The sequence below is a fragment of the Pleurodeles waltl genome, chromosome 2_1 (assembly GCF_031143425.1).
Source record: "Pleurodeles waltl isolate 20211129_DDA chromosome 2_1, aPleWal1.hap1.20221129, whole genome shotgun sequence".
Lineage (NCBI taxonomy): Eukaryota > Metazoa > Chordata > Amphibia > Caudata > Salamandridae > Pleurodeles > Pleurodeles waltl.
In genome coordinates this window covers 639229944-639249413 of record NC_090438.1, presented here as the reverse complement: position 1 = coordinate 639249413, position 19470 = coordinate 639229944, and the positions used below count along the sequence as shown (strand labels likewise).

General features: G+C 44.6%; 1 protein-coding gene across 2 annotated transcripts in view; it reads left to right on the top strand.

The window, feature by feature from the left end:
* Positions 1–19470, top strand: part of C2_1H7orf57 (chromosome 2_1 C7orf57 homolog) — a 238286-nt gene that overhangs the window by 26111 nt on the left and 192705 nt on the right. The gene's annotated exons all lie outside the window — the stretch shown is intronic.

The window sequence follows — 19470 nt, the reverse complement described above, 5'->3', positions numbered from 1 at the left end:
CCTCTAGGAATGTTCTCAGGTCCTCCGGTCGTAGAAGGTCCATGACTCCCCGTTCTTGGTGATCCACATCCTGGCTGGCTCAAATAGGCCAAATTTCACATCTTAGTGGCGAAGGCGAGGGCGAAGGGAAAGCTCTCCTTTGTTCTGCAGTATCTTTGGAAAAGTCAGCCGAAAGTCGGATTTCCAGGGTGCCCAACTGAAGTGGACCTTGCATTCGGGCTGTCTGTAGCAGTTGGCGAGCCTGCCCATGTCGCAGCATGCAGGCTATGATTGGGCGAGGGCGGCCCTTTCCGTCATGTCTCTTGGGACCAAGTCTGTGCACCCTTTGAAATTCCAAAGGAGGATCAAATGTTGTATCTGTTAGCTTGGGAAGTGTGTCCCGTAAGTAGGAGAGTATGTCCACAACCTAAGTGCCTTCTGGAAATCAGAGAAGGCGAATGTTGTTTCTGCGGCTTCTGTCCTCTAGGTCGGTTAGTTTACTATGAAGGTGCAGGAGTTCCTGGTCTCTGTCGGTCCAGGAGGCAACTTGGGTTTCCACTGTCGTCACTCAATGGAGATTTGCGACTGGAAGCCTGCTATCTCCAGGCGCATAGATCTTGTCTCTGCCGTTAGCGCCACCATGGCGTTGTCCATACCCTCCAATTTGCGACCCACCGCCGATATCTCCTGTAGTATACTGTCCATTCACGCACCTTGCGTGTCATCTGTCATGTTGGTACGAGGGGTAGGGAGTTCACTGCGGGGGGTGTTTCTGTTGATGCAGGGCTTCGGAGAAGAGTAGTTGGCGGACTGGTTTACCTGATGTTTTGCCCGTCGTCTTGCCCCTGGGCATTGCAGGTTTCCCCGTGCAGGTAGGGGTCCGGAGGATACCTGTCCTTATCACAGCTGATGCGGAGAGTGTAGAAAATGAAGGAAGAGGGGGGAGGTAGGAAGGGAGGGGGCGCTAGGTGATCAGCAATTTCGGATGGGTACTTGTTGGTCTTGCAAGACAACCTCAGACAGCAGACATCCAGATCCTTGGGCAGGGTGTAAGTCTGGGTACAGGTGCAATCTCAGGCAATCTCTCACTGTTCCAGGGGCGGGAGAGATCAGTATGGAGGTGAGGTCCCCTGCTGCTCTCCAACCCCTGCGTTGGCCAGGAAGGCCGCGAAGGAGTAGGAGTAGGAGTGAGGGTGAGGTGCTCCTCCTAGATTGGGCCTCCTGGATGCTCGAGGGCACAACTGTTGTTAATGTCCCCGATCTTCTTTTTTTTTTTTCCTTCCCCTCTTTCTTTCTCTTCTTCCCCCCCTTTTTTTGTTTGTGTTATTTCTTTGTTATTGTTGTTGCTTTTTTTATTTTTTTTTATTTTTTTATTTTTAGTTTCCTCCCCCCTCAGGGCTCCGTTATGGCGTAGGGTGGAGGCAGGGAGGTAAGCGTTGCCAGGGCCGCGAATGTAGGGCTCCCGGTCCCCAGCTGGGTTAGGGAGGTTGCTGGGGCAGACGGGGGAGCTCTTAAGTGTTTGCCTCCCGCGGCGTTCACGAAGGAGGGAGGCCTATTCTCTATTCAAGGCCGCGGCTTTCCACGCCGCAGGCCTCTGGCTCGTCCTCTGCTCCCCCCAGGCCCGGGGGAGAGCGGTTACCTCCCGCTCGGGTCAGCGCGGGCGGGCAGATCCCCGGTCGTCCGCCGTCTCCAGCGACCGCAGCAATAAAGGTAGGCGCGCCTCCTACCTCGAGCCGTTCTCTGGGGGGCACGTCTCCCTACGTCGGGCCACTCTTCCACTAGGGGCCGCGGCTTTCAGTCCCGCCGAAGGCCTCGGTCTCGTCCTCCGCTCTCCCCTCGGTCCCTCAGGGGAGAGCGCACATCTCCCGCTCCAATTGCCGGCCCCCCTTGCCTCCGATCCTCCACGCGCACTCCAGCAATGGTTGAGGGGCCTTTGGTGTGCCCCCGGCGCCGCCGCCCTCGTCCCCTGGCCCGCCGCCTCGCAGAGCTCGGCTCCTAGGTGGCCATCATAGATCGTGGCCAGACCATGCCCCTAGGGACTCAATTCTTAAAGAAAGTCACAAAAGTGCACCCATGGTATATGTCTTTGAGTTAGTGGCTTTCATGAATCCACAAGAACTTACAGAAGTAGATCAGGAAATCATACTCCTACAAAATATTTGTGAACTGTATTTTAGCACAAGCAAATATGCATGTGTAGATTTGCTCATGTTAAAATCTGTCTAGCGTTTACAAGTTCACTTTCCCTCCAACCTCTTTTTTTCCCCTCTACTTCTGCCGTTGTCAGGAGTAAATTTCCAACTTTTCTCATTGTGGGAAAAGATTAAAGAGCTGGTGAAAATCTTTAGAACATGCAAGTTAGTAGGTTTGCAGACTCATTGGCATTGCAGCCATGGAACTATTGCTTACTTCTTCCTTGAGCCCTAGTATGTAGATCTTCAGAAATGCGGTAAAACAAAGAAAATTGATATAGTAGGGATTGAAATTGCAAGTATTCAAGCCCTACTTTAGTAGTAGCCCTGGCATAATCAGAGAGGCTATTATGAGATCTCTTATATAATGAGATTGCTGCCATAATTTGTCGCTGCACTACATGGCACCAGAGGGACAAGTAGATTTTTTTTATGAGACAAGTAGATTCAAGAAGCAACCTGTCCCATGGACAAGTAGATATTTAATTCAATTCCACACCCCTAGGGGTGTGAGCCCTGGTCGAGCAGCAAGCACAAACATCCTTGTCTAGGCGAGGTACAAATCAACCCTTTGGTAGCTTGGCACAGAGGAGTCAGGCTTAGGTTAGGTTACAGCCAATGTGTAAAGCAGTTTTGCAACACTTCAAACAGTAATAAAGTTAAAACACCACACCAAAAGGATCCCACATATTTCAGTAAAAATAGCATCAAGAAGCACAAAGCGGCAACTGTGGCTATCTGATCGCACCAAACTGGGACAAAGTCACAAGTTCAGGCTGACTGTGATGGATCGATGCGCCGGTTCCGAAATGCACTAGTGTGTGCTGCGATGCAAGGCCCTACTTCGTCGTCGAGGATCCTGTCGATGAAGGCTTGTGATGTGAATTCAGGCATCGAGAATACATTGCGGTGTTTGGGGAATGTGTCGATTGTGAGGCTGTTATGCGGAGTCCGTTGAGGCTTCCGTGAACAAGGGATGCAAGGGCCTGCACCGACGAGGTGTTGGCTTTAATGCAATAAGGGTCTTTGTGAGGAGTCTGATCCACAGCATCATTGATACGTTCAATGCTTTGGTTGCAACGCTCTGCAGAGGAGATGTGTCGGTTCCACTGGGTCGACAGAACCTGACAGAGCACCTCAAGTCTACTTCCAAGGATCCAGGACTGGAATGGCACCACTTGACAGAGCACAGCAGTCCTTTTTTCTGGCCGAGGATGCACAGGCTCACAATTGTACTGAAGAGTTGGTGTTTGAGGTCCAATATTTATACCCATTTGTGACTGAAATGGGGAGAAGCTTCTAGAGGCATGCCTTTAAAGTGCACACGTGCCCTGCATTCACTGCCCTCTTTCCAGACAAACTACAGGGGGCATGCAGCACTTTGTGTGAAGGCAGGATACAACTTATTTAAGTTTCAGTGGGGCTCTGCCTGGCTTCTCCCTCCCATCCTGCCAGTGATGGCCATCCAGGCACGCATAAGCTCCCTATTGTGTGTGGTTGTCTTTAGCACTAGTTAGCACTGGTAAAGCGTGCAGAGTCCTCAAGCCAGCAAAAAAGGAAGTCAGCAAAACGTAGATATGAAGGCAAAAAGTTAGGGAGAAAACCACTCCAAGGATAGCTCCAGCTGACAATTGAGAGTACAACCCAGTTCCTTGGGAGTTCTCTTCACTAAGGTGGGAAAACCTAGAGACACTGTAAGCATTGCCGTGATACACCAGGATGGTGTTTCACCATAAAGTCCATTCCCTGAGGGATATTGACCACTTCAGCAGCTTGGGTTTCTGACCTGTCATATGCATTAGACGTCTGAGGGGTCTGTGGTCTGTTTGAACCAGAAGTGAGCACCAAACAGGCATGATCTCAGCTCATGCTTCTTCAGTGCCCACACCACTGTAAATACTTCCCTCTCTTTTGCGTTCCATCTTTGTTCCCAGGGAAGAAACCTGCTATTAATGAAGACTACAGGTTGCTCCAGACTCTTAGTTTAGCTGTGAGAGAGTGGCCCCTATGCCATGCTCTTAGGCATCCGTCTGGACTGTGAATTCTTTGGAGACATCCAGGGCCTTGAGCACAGGTGCTGTGCACATGTCTTCCCTCAGGGTATCGCCTCCATCCATATCACTTGTCTGGGCTGCTTCTTGGAAGTCATTTGTGTCAAGGGTGCAACAATGGTGCCATAACCCTTGACAAATCTCCTGTAATAACCAGTGAAGCATAGGAAGGCTCTCACCTCTGTGTAGGTCTTGGTGGGAGGGGGGGTCTCAAACTAGGATGGTTTGGATTTTGGCCTAGAGCGGCTGCATCTTGCCCATCCCACTGGAGGACCCAGCTAGACCACTGACCATTGCCCTGTCTGGCACTTACTGGCCGTGATAGTCAGACCTGCCCTCCACAGAGCCTAAAGCACTTTCCTGAGGTGGCACAGGTGATTCCCCCAGCTACAGCTGAAGATCGCAATTTTTTCTAGATAGGTGGCACTGAAGTTCTCCAACCCAGCCATTACTAGGCTGACAAATCTCTAGAAGTTGACAGAGGTCTTCTTCAACTTGAAGGGCATTACCTGGAATTGGAAGTGCCCTTCTGGGGTAGAGAATGCAGACGTCTGTTTGGCTGCTATAGTTAAGACAATCTTCCAGAACCTAGACGTTAAGTCAAATGTGCTATGGAACTTGGCAGCTCCCAAACTATCTATGAGCTCAGCTTAGTGACTGCATTGAGCCCTCAGTAATACACTTAGACCCTACATTTGGAGTGTCACCTGAAGGAGCAGCCATGGGGACCAACAAACACCATTGCCCTGGATCAAGGGTTCAATAATCCAAACCTTCAGCATTTTGGAGACTACCTCCTTAATGCTGGCTCTCACCTTGTCAGGCAGCCTGTAGATCTTACTCTTCACAGGCATGCTGTCCCTTGTATCAATATCATGTGTACACCACATAGTGAGTCCTGGGGTAAGGGACAAAAGAGAGGCAAATTGCCCCAAAAACTGATGCCGACCTCTCTGCTGTTCTAGGCTGAGGATAAGTTAGAGGCTGACACCCTCCACAAACCCAACTTCCTCTTTGTAATAAAGGAGGTCACTGAGATGTTCATTCTACTCCTTCACCTTATCATCCGTGACCAGGAACATAGTTACTTCGGACCTCTTGAAGTGGTATTTAAAGCGATTGACATGCAAAACTCTTAAAGGGTTCCTTGGTGTCTTGAGGTCCACCAGGTAGGTGAGCTCACTCCTGCACTCTTTCACCTCATAAGGCCCAGACCAGCGGTCTTGCAGGGCTCTGGTCTCCACAGGCTCCATCATCCACACTTTTGGGCCAGGCTGAAAACTCTACCAGAATGGCCTTCTGGTCATACCATAATTTCATGACCTACTGGCTAGCTTGTAGATTTTCTTTGGCTTTCTTTCAGAAGTGCTTCATATGTGTACCGAGTGCCAGTATGTAGCTGAGCACACCCTGCAGGGCCTTCATGGGAGATTGCTCCTAGCCCTCCTTCACCAGCCTGAGATGTCCACTCATAGGGTGCCTGTATACAAGTTAAGAGGGGCTAAAGCCAACACTATTCTGCGTTACCTCCCTGTACACAAACAACAGGCATGGTAGGAGGATGTCCCACTTCCACCACAAAGGCTCTGACAGGTCCATGATCATGCCTCTAAGGGTCTTGGTGAACCTTTCAACAAGCCTGTTAGTTTGAGGGTGGTAAGGAGTGGAGAATTTTGTTAGCCCACCCTCCTTCCACATAGACTACATGTACACCGACACAAACTTTGTACCAAGGTCAGATACCACCTCCTTGGGGAACACCACATGGATAAGGATCCCCATCAGTGCCCAGGCCACCGCAGGCCCAGTCACCGCCCTCAGAGCTATAACCTCTGGGTACTGAGTGGCATGATCCACCAAGACCAGAGTGAACATGTTGCCCATCTATTCAAAGGGAGTGCCAACAACAGGGAATGGTTGCATGGAACCCTTGTGCTTACCTTCTGACTTGCCACTGGCCTGGCAGGTAGAGCATGACCTGCAGAACACAGCTAAGGCCAATAAAAGTGGGTGACAAGCCTTTCAATGGTCTTGCCCCGTCCTAGATGACCTGCCATCATGAGTACCCTCAAAAGTAGGGCTCTCAATCTGCGCCTTGGAGAACTCCTCCCATCTGGAAACCCCTTCCAGCTGCCAGTTGGTCAGCTCAGGTAGATTCCCCATGGTGGAAACGTCTTCCCCTTTAGGTTCCGGGCTTCACCATCATGCTCACCCTCCTCCTGGACCATTGGAGTTTCAGGAGCAGGTTTTCTGTGCCCCTTGCCCTTCCCCTTTGTGACAGGGATCTGGGCCATTCTTCCAGGCTCCAGGTCCTCCTCACTACGCTCTCAGGCCACACAAGATGAAAGAACGAGGGTTGAAAATTTGCAAATACTCATCCCCAGTCACAGATCTGGGTTGAATCCATTGTTCTTTTGCTCACCATGCCACCCCAGTTTGGACCCAGCCATATGCCAATCAGTCTTGTCCCTGCATCCCATGGGAACAGCCCAGCTCGAACTGCCAAGCCAGGTCCTCTCTCAACCAGAAACAAGCATCCTTGTACCAGTTTTGAGGTATTACCCCTCGTCAGCCAGACTAACTTGAATCCAGTGGCACAGCTAACAAGGGACCCTCATCTGGGCATACCCTTGCCATTTAGGGCGAACATAGCAACATAACATCATGATGGATGGAGTGTTGAAACTTTTCAAACACTCACCCCCAGATCTTCTCCTAATCCATCATTCTTTTGCTCACCATGCCGCCCCAGTTTGGACCCTGCCGTATGTAAATCAGTCTTGACCCTGCTCCCCATGGGAACAGTCCAGCCCGAATTGTCAGGCCAGGTCCTCCCTGGACCAGAAACCAGCATCCTGGGACCGGTTTCAGGGTTTAATCTCCTATCAGCCATACTAGCTTAAATCCAGTGGCACAGCGAGCAAGGGACCCACGTCTGGGCATACCTTGGCCACCTAGCAACACAACAAAATGATGGATGGAGTGTTGAAACTTTTCAAGCACTCGCCCCCAGTCACAGATCTGGGTTAAATCCATCCTTCGGTTGCACACCAGTCCAGAGGCATGGATGGACTCACAGATACCCTCAAGGAACCTGACCCAGTCGTGCCTTTGAAGTGAGAGTAAGCTTCTAGAGGCATTCCTTTGAAGTGCACAAGTGCCCTACCTTCCCTTACCTGGCTTCAGACCAACTACAAGGGATATGCAGCCCTTTGTGTGGAGGCAGGACACAGCCTACTCAAGTGTAAGATTAACTGTAAGTGGGGCTGTGCCCATCTCCTCCCTCCCATCCTGCCAGTGATGGCCCATCCAGGCACAACTAAGCTCCCTATTTTGTGTGGATGTCTAGGAGTAATAAACAAAGCCCAGTTGTCAACAACACCCAGGCGTGAGCCATAGACAGGCTGCAGACACTAAATGTCTAAGGCAGGAAAAGGCCAACTTTTTAAAAGTGGCATTTTCAAAATTCTAATTTAGACTTCACCTTAAATTAGTATGTTTCAATACAGTTTCGACAACACCAAATATGAACTGATTACCTGCTCATGTTAGGGAGAACCCACCAAGAATTCCAAGCTTAACAGTCACATGGTTGAATATTTGAGAATTACTGGTTTCATTTATTTTGGCAAGGGATCTCTGAAGGTTTTTTTCCCCAAACAGTTCTACTGTGCATCTAATATGTACTGTTTTCCTGCACCAAAAATATGTGCAGAAATAAATAGATAGAAATAACTAACAAATCATAAACATACTGATCCATTGTGTCCAGATCTTTCTTTAAAGCCTGTGAAAAGATAGGTGACACTATATCCCCCAGAAGCAAATAGCATCACTTGAAACGACTGCTAGAAAATGAGAACTCAAGGGGATACTGGTTGTCAGTATGTATAATAATTATAGATATGAAGGCAGAGCATGAACAACAAGAGTAAGGCAGTTGCTGGTATGCACCAGAAAATGGCAGCTCAGTTCAGTGCAACAGGAAAACTGGCTATCACAAGAGCATTAATTGCACACAAATCTCATAAGAAATTTTATCTGTACCAGAATTTTAAATTGGCAGAATGGGGGTTTGCCCATACAATAGAAATAAAAACATCTTCCAGAAATGACTGACCATATTCCCACTTCCGCCTCAGAGATTAGTAGGTACTAAGGAGTTATGGATAACTTTTAGGTAGAAGGAATTTGGTGAAGTACGTCAGAGGTTGATTGATGCATGGGCTTTGGAAAACCATTGCCTTTACAAGGCTCATTATTTTCCCATAAAACAGCCAAGACAGCATTTCCACATTCATGTGGGACATTTAAGTATACACGATCACTTGTGCAAAAAACAATATATTTAATTTTGTATAACAGATCCCTCTTGAAGATGTTTGTAGCTGAGGTAGGGCTTAAAAGGAAAGCATGTTTATCAATGATTTGACCCAATTAAATAAACAAAGGACCTTTAACAAAGCACTGAACATGTGTGTTACAAATGCTAACTGCATCAATAATTTTGTCTGAGGGGAAAAAGAGAACTAAATGTAGAGGTTTTTAGGGCAGATCTACTAGCACTAATTTCAGTAAGCGAGGAGGTGGACTATCGGTTAATATTATACATTGCATACAACCCATTTTGATGCAGCAACCAAAGCACTGATAGGCCATTAGATAGGATATCGATTTTGTGAAGTCTTGGTAAATTCACATTTTTGCGCTGATCGTTCGAGCTCTGAGTAAAGTTAGGGTAATCACATTTCCTGTGCCTCAACTGCCCACAGTTAGAACATGAAGAACCACAGGGTGGAGCAGTATCCTTCCTTCCTCACTGTTGCCTCCATCTGGACCTTTCGCTTCGTTGTCAACCTCTTTAAGTTTGCCATCCAGTTGCTTCTGTAGCCCTCCCTCACCATTTGTTGGAAGGATAGCATTTGCAAGGACATCATTTTAGATACAATAAAATGATTTTCTTTCTTGTGCAACAACTCGGTGATTTTCAGTAGAAAGCAATTCAGAACGACCTTTAGTTTGCCTTTCTAATGCAGATGGATGCAGCTGATAATGTACCGTGAATAGTAGCCCTTGAATGAAAGCCGTCCGTACAGCTTCTTGAGCATTTTCAGTAGCATTAACACTATCATAATAGTAATCAAACACATCTTTCTATTGATCTAGATAATCAGCATGGGTTTCACCTTTATTCTGTTTGTAATTACTAATCTTGTTCCAATACATTTTATAGACCATACTTCAACAATAGAATTCAACTGTGCACCCCTGGTAGCAATAAGAACAACCTCAACAATAGGTACTTGCCTGGCCAATCCTTCTCTCAATTTGTCATGAGATAGCATAACAGTTCATTCACATCAGTCCAGTATGGTTTGTAACATCCAAACTCTGCCTGCAGTGTTTCACAGACCTTTTGGAGGTTATAGTGCATTTTAGGGAATTTTATTTGTCAATAGGAGACCAGGGGACATGCCTGGTAAATCATTCAGCTACTCCAGGGCCTGGGTCTCTCACAGTGGCAAGATGGCATCTGGTTGGACTCCGGTAATGTCATTTGGATCATCACTGTCCTCTTGGCTAGTTAAAGGGGTGTGTCAGCTACATTTGGGAACTTTCTCAATTGCTCTTGCCCTTCATGCTGTAATCATTCTTAAAGTATCTTGAGTAACAGACTGTGAGCCTGGCTACTCCTCTGCATAGCTCCACAGTGGTGGGGTACTGAGCAAATACTGCATTGAGGGTAGCAAGGAAGGTGCTTTTGTGTTTGCCTCTCTTTGTTGCACCTGTTGTAGTGTTGCTTGCTGCAGTGTCCATAGTCACTTGCACTGGATTTGCCTGTGTCCCATGCCCTTACTCATTGAACAGTGCTGCTGTGTTCACAGGCACGCCTTGAAGTATACTTCCAGCATCTCCTGCTGGTATTGATAAACACAGAACAACTAATAGAGCCTCCTTCTTTGCTTCTACTGTGTCTGAGCTCTGACTGGTAATTTAGGGAAATATACAAGGAGGAGGCAGTGCAGTCAAATCAAAAACCCAAGTCGGACCCTTAAGTGTATCTCAGCTTCTTGTGTTTTTTAATCCCTGCATATGAACTTATTGCTAATACTTCATGGCTTCCTCATATATAACATATGTATGTTCCTCATTTAGAAAGGTTGCCCATTGTTCTGGACAGTATTTAAACTTAGGATCCTTCAGTCATTTCTTAAGATTGTTCAAGCACTCAATGTCAAAGGTACCTTCAGCTAGAAAATAGTTTCTTTCCTCAACACTAGTGCTTTTAACCCAAATCTTCAGAATACCTGCTAATGATTATTTCCATACTAGAGGTACCCCACATGGATGCTAGTCTTTTTCCGGGGCTTTGTCAGCCTTGGATTTCTTTGCTCTCATTTCCTTACTACACCATCAGTTGCCACCAGATGAACAATGAAGTGCATGCTGGCTTGTGCCGCAGCTCATTCTGTCATGGATGGGGTAAGAGGTAAGTTGCTTAAGCGTAGTGTAACATCTCTTTCCATCTATTCATATGTAGTGTGGTAGGAACATTTGGATACTCCCCAGTTACAGACGCTTAGGTCTCCCTTAGGTTCCAGGGCAGCTAAATCAGTGCACCTCTTTCATTTATACATTTATCCTCTTAGGTCTGTACTAGGGGTTCTTGGCAGCATTTTGCTCCCCATACTTTTCTAGACACTCCAACCTTTACAGTGGATTCTAGACACACCTCTAACTCCTTGATTTCCAAGACACCCCCACACCACTACCCAAAGTGGTCTATCCTGTCATCACATGCTCAGATGACAATTTCAGTGCAAATTCTATAAAGTTTATAAACACAATCAGGCTTCAAATTACATACATTTTGAACCACGCTTGTTCGGTCTGAGCGGTCAGTGAGTATTGTGCTGAACTGCTCTGCATCAGAGTTTCATCTTGGAAATCCTCCATCTTAGCTCTGTGGTGTCTTGAGCAGACATTAGGAGTCTTGTCCATTTTTGCTTCTCATCTGATCAAAAGCAGGTACTTCTTGGTGTCAGTTCCCAAGTCTGACAAATGGTGTGCTTACACCAATCCAAGTTGGAAAGGGTTTGTTAACAAAATTAAGATCAGTAGCACATGAATTCACATATTCTGCCGACCATAGGCTTCCCCAGCAACCTCTGTTGGTGCAAACAGAGTAAGGGTTTTACACATAGTCGTCCAGTGGACATCAAATGACTATGTAAAACAAAGGAAGTACACAGGTGACCAACACTGAGATCATGAGAAAGGTAAAAAACCCTCGGTTGTAACATGAATGTACACTTTTTCTGCTGAGCAAGCTAATCAACAATTTCTCATCTCGGAAGCTAAGATGTGCCAGAGAGTCTTCAAACGTCCTGTATGGGTTCTTCCTTTAGGCATGGTTAGCGTGGTCAAGAAACATCACTGCTGAAGTTACAGTTCCACTAGGACTATAATTGGCATTTCACAGTTCCAGTCTATGTCAAGTAGAATAGAATGGTAGATAGTGTTAAAAGATGTTAGCACTGCCACTGCTTCAAGCGGAGGCTGTCCTCAGATCATCTTGGATACTGAGCAGTACAGACCAAATGCTATGGTGGAAATTGAAATTTAGTGCATCATCATGCAGAATGCTATGGAATTTTTTTATCTTTTTTTTTTAAATCTTCAGCAGACCCACCTCTATTATTTGCCATTGCAATGGAGCCCCCTGCGCACGACTTACAGCACCACTCACATTGGGGCTTGGCATTTACATTCTGCTGAATCCTGGTAGTCCAGGTAGCAATACATTGGGGCCAGGGCCTGACCCTGCACAGAAGTGAATGACTTTGCGATGCAACCTATTGCCAGGAACAACTTGCTGCATACTGGGAGCTGATGCCTGCATGGTTCAGTCACCAGAACATCTGGGGCCAGATCAACGACCATTTCATTTTGCGAGTCTCTAATTGCGATTTTTTTTGCAACTCACAATTAGAGACTCGCAAACTGAAATGTACTAATGTGTCTCAGACACATTTGGCGATTCACAATGGGATCGCAAATGATCTACCTCATCAATATTCATGACGTAGGTTGCAGTTTTCAACCCCATTGGAAGTGGCCAGCACTCAGAGGGATGGTGGCCTGCTAGGGACAGCAGACCACCATGCCTGTGGCTGCATTTTAAATAAAGCAGTGTTTTTAAAAATACAGTCCGTTTTCCTTAAAAAAAAAAAAAAACACAAAAAAAAAAAGATTCCATTTCATTTTTTCAGAGTGGGCAGTGGTCCTATAAGAATGTTGGCGCCTCTACTCACAAAGAGAAAGGGGTCCCTTGGTGACCCCTTCCTGTTTGCGAATGGGTTACCACCAACCTGAAGTTGGTGGTAACTGTGATTGTTTTGCGATTGCATTCACGGTTGCAAAACAGTCTTACATAATACTGCGACTCGATATGTGGAAGAGACGCCCTCAGCACGCCCCTTCCAAATAGCGACTCAAAAACCTATTTTGCAATTCGGTATAGCAAAATAGCATTGCTACATGCCAAAATGCTATTTTCTTGTCGCAAACGGCCTGATTCTGTGAATCAGGCCATTTGCGACATGAAAACAGCTATGTACATCTGGCTCCTGGTCTCCGCTGGAAGCCTATCTACATGCACTTAGCATTGTGGAGGGGAGCGGTAGTGGTCTAGATCTGTCATCAAAGCCTCTGCCCACTGTGTCTCCCTCCTGAGACTAGGACCCACTACAAGCCTACTATGGTCAACCTACTTCTGCCTGCTGATATAACTCTCTAACCACTGGGTGGACAAACCACCTTGGTTCAGCCCACAAGCTCATCCTTACTGAGTGGCCTTTCATTCCGCACCTTCCTTTCCTTTTCCGAGTTATATAAAAAATAAGTTATTATGTTGGTTAAAATGTTGCATTGTGATCCTATATGATGCAACATGTAATTGTGTACGATACAACAGAACTCTCTGTCATTGTATGTCAGAAGATTCCAACAAAAACAATTTAAAAATTCTTCAGTTGCCCAACAACACAATGTTTAATAATTGTGCTTTTCCTCTCAAATTATAGTATTTCAAAAGGAACAATGCCATTTGAAAGAATGGATCAGTAAATCTTTAACTCCATATTGATCAGCAGAATGCAACATAGACACCACAAAGACCACACTTTGGGCCTCATCACCAGTTACTAAGAACGGCTTACCTTAGCCAGCAGCGGTGGGAGGTGACACTGGCATGAAGTGGAGTAAAATAAGGCTTACTACTTGAAAAGTAGTAGGCGACGTAAGTGATAAATCTATAATTATTATAACTACTGTAAGAACCTGGACAGCGTTCTTTCTCTAAAGAATCAAATATAGCATGAGACATGGTGTTGACATTTGCCTCTCTTTTGAGACTGATTTCATCCTGTACCTTCCTGATAGCTCAAGTTTGCTTGCACATGCAAGAAGTACATATTTGGATTATAATATACAGTCACAGGGGAAAGTTGAGGGTGTGACACATTATTTTAATTGAATATCACTGGCGTTTAAAAGCAATTGCATAGATTCATAAGACTAATCAAGATGTTTGCAAACTCGCTTATGACATATTTATTGGTCTGCCAGTTTGTTCCGTTCTATAGTCAGAAATGTTTAGAAAAATAGCCAGACTACCAGTTCTTGAGGCGATGCACACGGCCATCGTGACAGGCTTGGCCCCATTGTTTTCGTTTCCTCCAGTAAATTTTAGCTGAAGAAACCATTATGTACAATCAGACTTAAGCCAAAACTGAAACTCGGACAAATTTCTAATTGCAGCCTTTGTCAAAAATCTTCTTCCACCCGTTTTGGTAGGCACTACACAAATTTGTGAGTGTAACCTGGGTTAACTGCCTCTGATTTTAGCTTATGTTTGTGTAGTTTGATTAGAGTCATGTACTTCCTCCTCCACCTGGCTCTTCTGCTTGGTAATCAGCTACAAGTTCTGACTATTTTTTTAAAACATACTCAGTGGGTAAAACAGCTAATGGATATACATCATAGTAAGTAGATTGCTGTTTATTTTAACACCAGATAATAACATCTTTCATATTTTATAGCCGAGCCTTCGTGTTAAAATGATCTAACAGTACCAGCAAAATATGTGATCACCACATTGTCAGCATAAGTGAGATCAAGACTCTTAGTTATTAGACATGAAACTAAAGCACCCTACTCAGGGAAATTGTAATTTTCTTAATAGTTAATGAGCTAACAAATATTTTAATGGGGGAAGTAGATACGTTTTCTATGTAGTGTTTTCATTTCAGTAAAAAAACAAAAAAAAACAAGCATTGTTAAAACCGGTAGGTCTAGCTTTCATCTTGAGCTCTAAATCATTTTTAAAAAGCCTGCGGCTATGAGAAAACAAAACAAAATGATTGTTTTCTGTATATATTATATGTATGAGTTACACAATTTAATATGTGACGATTAAGTGCAATTTTGTGAAGTAAAATATTGCCTGATGCACTGTAATGCAAGCAATTCAAAGGAGGTGGAATACGACACGAAATAGTCAATAACATGAGGTGATAGATTAATGGTCCAGTGGGTGGTGCCAACGTCTACTCTTTGTATACGTTAGAGGATTGGTAACAATTGGTTTTGCAGACAGTTACATTGTCAAGCTAGACCTAAAATGAGTCTTTTCATACCGGTTTTCATCTTGTTTCTTTGCGCTTTGTCTGTGCACTGCTCTGTAATTGTGACTCGCTTTTGCGTATATGGTATCTTTGTGACTACAGGGGTTGGATTTGTAGCAGATGCTTCAGTTGTGCATTAACACGTACCCAACCGTTGTCCCTTTTGTTGCATTCCAGTGCCTTTTCATTATTGCATTATTGTGGGGAAACAACAAGCGACTGAAGAAAGAAAGCATTGTCTCCAAAGATTATCAGCCATGCATTCTTTTCTTAGAGCAGTACCTAATCATTCATTCATTATTGTGTGTCATCTTATATATAACCATGATTCCATATAAAAGGTCTACCGATGTGTTTTGTACTGTTGCAACAAACACATGTATGCAAAGGAAAGCACTATTATACTATTATTTCTACAGGTTCCCATCATTTAGCAAAACGGTCTAGCTCCTCTTGAGTGTTAACAAATTCCTTTATAAGTTAATGGACATCAAAGTACATGAAGTGTACTGTAAATAAAATATAAGACTATCATATCTCTTTCGACCTCGTGGTTTAGTGTGTCACATGGGTTTTTCATTACATAGTACATCTGTTGCTGCTACCTGCTCATTAATAATTTGAAACAAACGGATCTCTACATGGAGATTTACTGGGGCGATGAATCGAGGTAATGGGAGATTCATCCTAAAAGGCACATGTAGTCTGTTCTTCGTAAAGTATAGGTGTGCAATCTAATTGGTACTCTATATAAGTCATCCAATAAGGTACAATGTTCGTGAGAGCAGTGTGCATTTTAAAAGCTACAACGGGCTTCGCCGATTGTTGTTTGGTCCTTACTAATCCAAATAATTAAATAATGTATGTTTTCTTGTAAAAGGCTTGTGCTGTTTTCACAAACTCGTTAAACAAAGATGAGGCTTTAAAATGAACGCCAGCCAACTAGGAAGACCAGCTCATGAAGGTCATTTCAAGGTATAACCGTTACATACCAGAATAGGTAGATGCTCGTTGTTATGCATACCACTTCATACATTAACTAGTTATGTTGCACACACCCCAAAATGAGCTTCATATACTTGCTAAAATAAGAGGCTACATAATTGCTTAATCCTGCGCTACTGAGTTTATCACCACTGGCATGATGAATGCCTGAGCCAGTACTTCTAGTATTCAGACCATTGACGAGTTTCTAAGCAGAATCTCGTTCGTCTGAACAAACATACTGGCTACTGCATCGGTGTAGCATAGGCCCTCTTTATCGTCCCTGAGGAAAACACAAAGGTGATGAGTGGAATGCTCCCCAATACTCCCAATGTTTGTCTATCTCTCATGATCGCATTCCAGGGCATAGTTTTTCAGCCACTGTCCCACTACTCTTTGCCATCACAACATGTTACCTCTTCTTTTTGCCCAATTAAATCAACTTCACTCTTCTGCTCAAGAAAACATTTATCTGAGTCTATCTGTGTGTGCAGGTGTATGTATCTGCGTATCTTTACATATATATTTTTACTGCCAATGCAGAAAAAGGAAATGGGTAATTTACACAATTTACACATACCATAACAACATAAAGAAACTGTTATAGAATTCCTAAAGCTTGCCTATAAACTCATCATCAGTTCGTCATTAGACATAATTATAATTCTCCAATCAAGCCTATCCAATTGATTTAGCTTTCCATGCCATCATATCCCAAATGTATTCATCTTCTATATGTCTTATTAAATGTAAATCTTACATTGCCTCATCTGACCCGGGGCATTATTGAGCTGTTTTTTGTCCTTAAAGAAGGACTGCGCTATATGATTATTTTAGGCACTGGGAAGGAAGAGCATTCTAAGATAAGTGCCAAGCATTTTTGTGTCAGCATTGTGTTCGGCCTGGCCATCCAGAATGGGAGCTGGGGATGCTCAACCAGTGCACTGTAGGGAAGACTAGACCATCCAGGTCACGTGAGCTGCGTTAACCCGGTGTGCTCATTGGTCACCAGGAAAGTGTCCCGTGTATGACAGAGAGGGGGCTAGATAAATAAACACAGAGATAGTGGTCATGCATGTTTGGGACCACATTGATGTTTTTGAAACGGATACCTAAATGTTACTCTTTTTATGACGTCAGTACGGGGACACCACTTGAGAATGCAAATGTTTGTGAGGAATAGATGTCAGTGGGGTGCTAAAAAAATAAAGGTCATTTGAGGCCTGATATTATTCTTAAGAGAAGATGCTGAATCCACAATATTGTTTTAAGATGCGTGTTCCTGAAAAGGTGCCTGTCGACTCCCTCTGCAATTTGCTGTCCGTGTCCACAAATCTAAAATCATTCTGTGCTATTTGCCTGGAAACGAACGATGAACTGCTAAAGCCAAGCATTTTAAATGAAATTACTCTGAAAGAGTTCTGTTTATCTGTATTTATGAATATCAACATCAAGGATGAATTTGGAAACATTGAGGAGACTTAATATCCAATTAAAAACTGTGATTTAAATGAACCAGCTTTTATAATTTGTTTTGAAACTGTGTTTTTAGTTGCTACCGATTTAGGCATATTGTGTTCTAATGAATACACCCGCCCGCTGACTCTTCTCCTTATAAATTTCTCTAGGCTTTAGATGGGTCCAGAAAACTGTTACCCAGCAAAGTTTGTCCAGTGCCGCAAGCCAGTGAAATTCAGCTCTGGCTGCGACTCCGCCTCCAGATATGCCACTGTCAGACATGACAACTCCACGGTATATTAGGCAACTCAGTTATACAGTTCTGTAGCTCTCTTTCTGTCTGTGTCTCAGCGATTTAATTCCTTATCATTTTGACAGCAACTAGGTCAGATGTCGTCCAAAATGTGCAGGTTTCAAGCCTTGTCACAGATGCAGCACAAAAATGTCCTGCCCGGTTCCAAAATGACATGAGCTTGTGGTGTCTTCGCCCAAAAAAACACGACATGAGCCTCATTTGCATTTCCCGATGTTGAACACTTCCTTGTGGGCTGAGCAGATCCCGATGCTGGCACAGATGAAACTGGAGTTTCCAAGTCAATTCTATTGGCCAGCTCCTTTTGGTTTAATATGCTTAATCTGTATACCTTGGCTCCTGCTCTGTCTGGGCCACGCTGGTTTGACGAATCTGGCAATTCCAATGCCTCTTGTGTCAGAACTTAATGGGCCCTGGCTTTGATGCCTAAAAGGAGGTCAATGCCTGCGAAGAAGCTGCTTCTGTTCATTTGCAACCCCTTTAAATCAGCATTAAAGGGGTTGCAAATGAACAAAAGCAGCTTCTTCGCAGGCATTGACCTTCCATGTAGCCAATTACAATGGCATTATTGAAGTTGGAAACATTAACCGTGTTGCAAGGGAGATATGTAGGGTAAAGTTTAATGATGTTCCCTTAGTTAGACTAACTTTACCTCTCTTCCATGACTTTACCTTTACCATCAATGCTCAAAAGTCTGACTTCTTTCTGTCACAAAGGCTAACCTTTATAAGAGCGGTACTGAACACACTCGCATGGATGCTGATCCTCCTTCTCAGAGGATCATGGATATTCGGTAGATGATTAAGAAATTTATGGCTCAGACTTGAATCCTGATCTTGCAGATCTTACGTCTGCTTTGCTTCTGCCTTTGTGCATCCTGTTGGTAACACCTACAAAGTGGATCACGACCCTCAAGTGGTGTGTGTGTGTGTGTGTGTGGGTGGGTGTGGTCACAGTAGCTCCAGCGTCAATAGAGTCTCACTGCTCGGGTGCAGCTCTCCCCCTCTGTTCATATGGACTGGCACTGTTGGATGAACCCATCTAAACGTTTAGTGGTTCATTCCTCCAGTACTCTGCAAGCTCATGCTACCATGGTCATAGATGTCTTATCGCTGGGCTTGGGTGCCAATCTGGCCGAGATGACAGCAGAGATTGATCTTCTGTGGGATTTTAAGAAGGATTTGTTTGTGATAGTAAGTTCAATTTGCAGAGTTGGGGACTTTCAGGCTGTATGCATCTGTGCACCCATCACATTTGTCTACCTGAATAAGTTGGTTCTTCCTATCTGCTCATCCTTGTGACTCAAGATGGTTTCTGCATTCTATATTGGCAGTCTATTACACTTCTGTCATTTTCCCCTCCTCCACATCCAACTAAGGTGGAGCAACAACAGCGCAGACTAGACCCTATATATATGGTGTCTAATGGCTGCCCCCACAACCCTTTTCAGTGGTGGCCTCATTGCTGACATCTTCCAGTGGGTTTCATGATCACCTTTGCATGCTGTTTCCAAGCAGTACTGCCTGGTGTCTAAGGCTTACTGGATGGGTACTTTGCCCAACATGCTGGTTGACACCTAATATACCTCAGCTTTTTAATATCCTTGTGCAAAGTCTCGGTTGGAACCACATGGCGTCACCTGATGGGGCTGGAAAGCCATTGCTGAGGTAAATATATCCAGACCAGTTTGAAGCCAGCTGAGATAATTAATATGGTCAGGAATCCCCAGAAACATTATTTAACACCAGAAATATGATCATTGTTGGTAATTAACTTTTTCTTTTACTCCTGTTTCTCAGTTTTGT